The sequence below is a fragment of the Eubalaena glacialis genome, chromosome 10 (assembly GCF_028564815.1).
Source record: "Eubalaena glacialis isolate mEubGla1 chromosome 10, mEubGla1.1.hap2.+ XY, whole genome shotgun sequence".
Classification (NCBI taxonomy): Eukaryota; Metazoa; Chordata; class Mammalia; order Artiodactyla; family Balaenidae; genus Eubalaena; species Eubalaena glacialis.
In genome coordinates, this window is record NC_083725.1 from 16342544 (window position 1) to 16348087 (window position 5544).

Genomic DNA, 5544 nt, shown 5'->3' on the forward strand with positions numbered 1-5544 from the left:
TTGGACTTCTTCTCTGGAGAGAGATCTTCTACTCAGGAACCTTGAAATGGAGACATTGTAATTTTTGGCTTCACGATTCCATATTAATCCTACATTGAATGCTTACGATATTTCAGGCAAGGTATTAGGCACTAAGGAAACAGTGGTCAAGTCAAAAATCCTTGCTTTCACAAAGCACCTTGTGGCATTGGGGTGATGAGCACATAGATGAATAATAATAACATCTAAGTAGTCCATCTAGAAGCACACAGGTGGGAAGCCAGCCTAGGGGCACCTCACTCAGCTTGGTATACTTGGGTTAGGACTTAAAGAAGGAGATGGACTTACCAGGATTGGAGTGCTGGGAGGGGGTGGAGATGAGCCCCAAGGGGGTACTTTTTATTGCATAATGTAGCCACTGGGATGACATCATCCTTTTTACTCAGTCATCCTTTCTACGTTGTGACTCATTCTTCAACTTCATTTCCTCTAAATTTAGAATGAGAGCCCCCAGTTCAGTAGTACCTGCGGGAGTGTGTGTGTGTGTAGGTGTGGAGAGTGGTGGAGATGAGAGCTGGAGGGGAAGAGAAGAAAAGGAAAGGGGTCAAAGTTTCCTCTTCTGAATGGAGGGAAGGGGGAGTCAGATGCAGAAGAGGTTAGAGAGAGGGCAGTGTGTTCTGGGCCTGTACTTTGGGAGAATTTGCTGCGTGATGCTGCACATGCCCCCAAAGTGGAGAGATGGAGCAACTGAGCTGGGGTAGAGGGGTGGGTGGAGTATGGGGGAGGCTGGATATTTTCACACTCAGCCCAAATGAGCTTTTATCCATGGCTTCCTTGCTTAATTTGAGTGTTTCAAGTGCCAGGTCATCAGACACACTTTTATTTCTAAAAGACACTGAAGTCACTCCAAAGACAACTGAAGATGACTTTTGGATCGCCTGGGCCACAGCTCCTTTGACTTCTTCTGGCACTCGTGCCTCCGTTTCCTGTGGGGCGATTGTTACTCCAGGCTACCACAGATCACGTCTGGACCAAGAAGGAAACTGGGTGGGAAGGCTAGGCAGCAGTTTTTACCCCCTAGCTCTGAAACCTCAGCTGGGTGTTAGAGCTCTCTAATTCATGCCAAAGGTTGCTCCTTGCAATTTCTCTTTTCCTCCCCTTTCCCCTGCTTTCCTCCCCTACTGGGAGAGGAAAAGCAACTATGCTTATAGAAAGATTGATTAGTTAAGCAAGTCAATTATATCTCTTGCCGAGAGCAACTGTATATTAAGTAATGCAGCAAAAATGATTCTCTGTACAGATCCATTTTGTTGAACAGCTGTTCCAGAGGCCCAGAAAGAGAAGACGAAGGTTAAAATCCAGTAATAGTCTTCACTCCCCATCTCACCCCACCCTATCATGCCTGGCCCTCCAGGGGCTTCATTTATTATGACATGGAATAAGGCTGGGTAATGAGCATGCTGGCGGCCTGCTCCATTTTGCGGGAAAACTCTCCCATCATGCCATGGGCTCCTGGGCCTCCATCAGCTCTGGCCCTTCTGCCCTCCTGCCACGGGGGAGTTGACTGATGCCTGCTCAGAAGCTTGCCTCCTCCCAGCCCAGTCCAGCAGCTCTGACAAGGTGGAAAGACTTCTAGTTGTAGACTCTGGAGACCTGGGTTCAAGTACAGTTATTGAATGTCTGATCTTGGCTAAGTCTTTTAACCTTTATGAGCCTTAATTTTCTCATTAGTAAAACGTAACAAAATTTAAATGAGATAATGCGTATGGATGAAATTTGGGGTCTATACTCATCAGGTTGGATATTATTACACGGAGCAAAGAGGAGAGGATGAGGGGAAAGCAGCTGGGCAGGGCCACCAGCTGGTTCAGCCAGAAGCACTGAAAAAGACCTTTGCACCTTTGCATGCCACTTGTAATCAGTCTATACTTCTTTTTTCTTTTTTTTTTCTTTTTAACTGAAGTATAGTTGATTTACAATGTTGTGTTAGTTTCTGGTGTACAGCAAAGTGATTCAGTTTTTTATGTATATGTATATTCTTTTTCATATTCTTTTCTATTCTGATTTATTACAGTATATTGAATATAGTTCCCTGTGCTATACAGTAGGAACTTGTTTATTTTATGTACAGTAGTGTGTATCTGCTAATCCCAAACTCCTAATTTATCCCTCCCCCACCCCCTTTCCCCTTTGGAAACCATATGTTTGTTTTCTATGTCTGCGAGTCTGTGTTTTTTGTAAATAAGTTCATTTGTATCATATTTTAGATTCCACATATAAGTGATATCATATGATATTTGTCTTTGTCTGACTTACTTCACTTAGTATGATAATCTCTAGGTCCATCTATGTTGTTGCAAATAGCATTATTTCATTCTTTTTAATGGTTAAGTAGTATTCCATTGTGTGTGTGTATGTGTGTGTGTGTGTATATATTTATATATATATATATATCACATCTTCTTTATCCATTCATCTGTTGATGGACATTTAGGTTGCTTCCATGTCTTAGCCATTGTAAATAGTGCTGCTATGAACATTGGGGTCCATGTATCTTTTCCAGATATATGCCCAGAAGTGGGATTGCTGGATCATATGGCAACTCTATTTTTAGTTTTTTAAGGAACCTCCATACTGTTCTCCATAGTGTCTACACTAATTTACATTCCCACCGACAGTGTAGGAGGATTCCCTTTTTTCCACACCCTCTCCAGCATTTATTATTTGTAGATTTTTAATGATGGTCATTCTGACCGGTGTGAGGTGATACCTCATTATAGTTTTGATTTGCATTTCTCTAATAATTAGCGACGTTGAGCATCTTTTCATGTGCCTATTGGCCACCTTTATGTTTTCTTTGGAGAAATGTTTATTTAGATCTTCTGCCCATTTTTGATTGGGTTGTTCATTTGTTTGTTATTGAGTTGTATGAGTTGCAGTTCTTTTTTCTTAATCACTGAAGCAAATGGGTAGGCTTTGTTCCTACCCAGTTATGCCAACTGGGTGGGTGTGTACTGGTTTCTAAACCTCCATCTTGTAAGACTGCCCTTAGTGTTTATTTTAATCTAGTATCCTTTGTATACAAAATGTGATGTGCAGGAATCCCTCTCCCACCCCACTGCCAAAGGCCGTGGCCCTGGCTGGAAGCAGCTAGCTCTTTTGTCCCAGTAGTTGCTCAGACAACAAGGCAGATCCTGGGTGAGCAGCAGAAAGGCATCTGGTGGTACTTGCTTTGTCCAGTCCTGGAGTTGCCCAGAAGAGGGTGGGGGCTTGGGCTAATGACCACCTCCTTCTTTCTGCTTATTTTTGTGAGGGACTCAGCCAAATAATGAGGTTCAAGTTTCTACACTAGGTCAAACCTTTTGTTCTCGTCAGAGGACATCTTTTACCTGTCTTCTGCCTCTAGAGGGTACACTGACTGGCTTGTTCTCTTACCTGAAATTCTATCGTTGTTTCTTCATCCTTCCGATAGAGGTCTTTCTCCTAAGTAAGGAGAGGAGATGCTTATACGTTATCATTTACACACACCGCACTGTGAGTGAGTCTACCAGACCTCCTCTTAGAGGGGTACCGTGTTGGAAGAGCTTTTGGGGTCATATAGACCCTTATGGGACAACTGAGACTCAGAGAAGGGGATAACCTAGGTGATCAGGTCCACAGCTGCCAGAACTCAATCTCCTGAGTCCTGGTCGTGCTTCTTCCATTGGGCAGCCCTGCCTGCTCCCAGACAGTTGGTTTGGAAAGAAGGGGGCAAGGGCAAGCTGGCTGAGTGCAGCCCTGGCTGTGCTGAGGGGGTCATGTGTTCACCCGCTCTTGGGAACAGCAATGTTCTACGTGGCGTCATAGTGGTCACTGGTTTCCAGGGCCAGCGGCTTTTCCTGCAGCCTGATGGGCCCTTGGTGTCCAGGGCCAGGGCTCAAATCCAGGTCAGACCCAGGTAGCTGGGTTCCTCTCAGCCTTCAGGGTGCAGGGACTCCAGCTCCTCTGATTTCTGAGCAGTTTTACAGTTTCATTTTCTAACCCTCAGGTCACATGTAGGCAGTTAGCATAGCAATGGCTGTTTCCCCAGCCTGCTTGCCTCTGCCACATTTATAAATAGGGATCTGGGAGGGTGTGCACAGAGGGGTGGGTAGTGATGCTGATGGTGACCTGCATGGGCATCCAGCCTTGGAAGCTGGGTCCTCGGCTGGCAGGGGGCTCTGAGCAGGGACAGGCAAGGTGGACACCACAGACATTTCAGGGACCTCTGATGGCCCAGTCTGGGTACCACTTCTCATAGAATGCCAGAACCAGAAGGGGCCTTACAGGTCAGTGAGTCCAGCAGCCTATCTGAAGCTTTAATCCCTTTGCCAACCCTCCTGCCAAGCCATCTCCAGTCTTCAGTAGAAACTATTTTGGTGCAGCCCAGTCTGGAGAGGAAGGAGAGCATGATCCTGGCCTCTCCTTGTCCGTGTGTCTTGCTCTGGAGTAGACTCAGGACTGGATGCTTGTTCAAATTAGGACCTGATTGGGTTAGGGTATCGGGTTCAACCTCTGGTACTTCTTTTCCCTTCCCTTTTATCATAGCCCAGGAGAAAAATACCCAAGTGACCTATTAGATTTTCTTCCTACTTCCTAGTTTCTTGTCCCTCCAGGCATCTCCTGAGTGCCTGCAAGGAAAGAGATGATAGAAAAAAAAGAGGGTTCTTTAAGCACATACCTTCTACATCTTCTTTCCTTCATGAGGGTGGGGATGCAGGTCACCAGAGAGCAAGGGTGAGGGGGAAGACAGGGACAACCTTTCCTACAGCTGCAGCCCAGAGACCCAGCTGACCAGAATGTCAGTGAAGAAGTGGGTTAGGAGCCATCTAGTTCAAGCCCCTTGTTTTACAGATGAGAAAACAAGGCCAAGGAGGGGAAGAGACCTTCCCAAGAGACACAGTGAATGCGTGGTGTGGCAGGGATGGGATCTGCCAGGGGTATCTATGGCTGAGTATGGGCACTGCCCACAAATCACCCTGGGAGTGGGGGAAAGGAGGACACAGTTCTCTCCTTTTGCTATTATTCAGTGAGATTCCCAGCTCCAGGAGGTAGCAACAGCTTCTTAGCAATCACAGGAAGCTGTCACCTACAGTGGAACCGTGGAATCTTGGAAGCATCTCCTCCCGCTTTCTGAACCAGAAATACATCCTCTACCCACGTCCTGATGCCCAAGATTCCACCATTTGAATGTTATTCCTTTAGTTTAATGTGTTTGTTCTTTAAAAGGCACCCCATAGGTGTGAATGACTTAACAGAGCCTTTCCTGAGTGCTTTTAGCTGGGGAATGAGTAGAGGGCACTTGGAACCAGGTAGAGTAAGAGGGAAACCTGGGACTGAAGAAAGAGAGAGAAAGGGAGACAGCAAGGGAAGAGGGCTGGCCCCCACTTTACAGTGTTCTCTGGGCCACTGAGCCTAGAGCTGGGATGTGCTGGCTGGAGTGGTGGTGTGAGGGAGGTGGTGCGTGGACCTGAGGGGACCATCCAGGGGAGTGTTTGCCATTACAGCCCAATCTGGGCCAACATAACTGGAATTACTAGAGCAAAT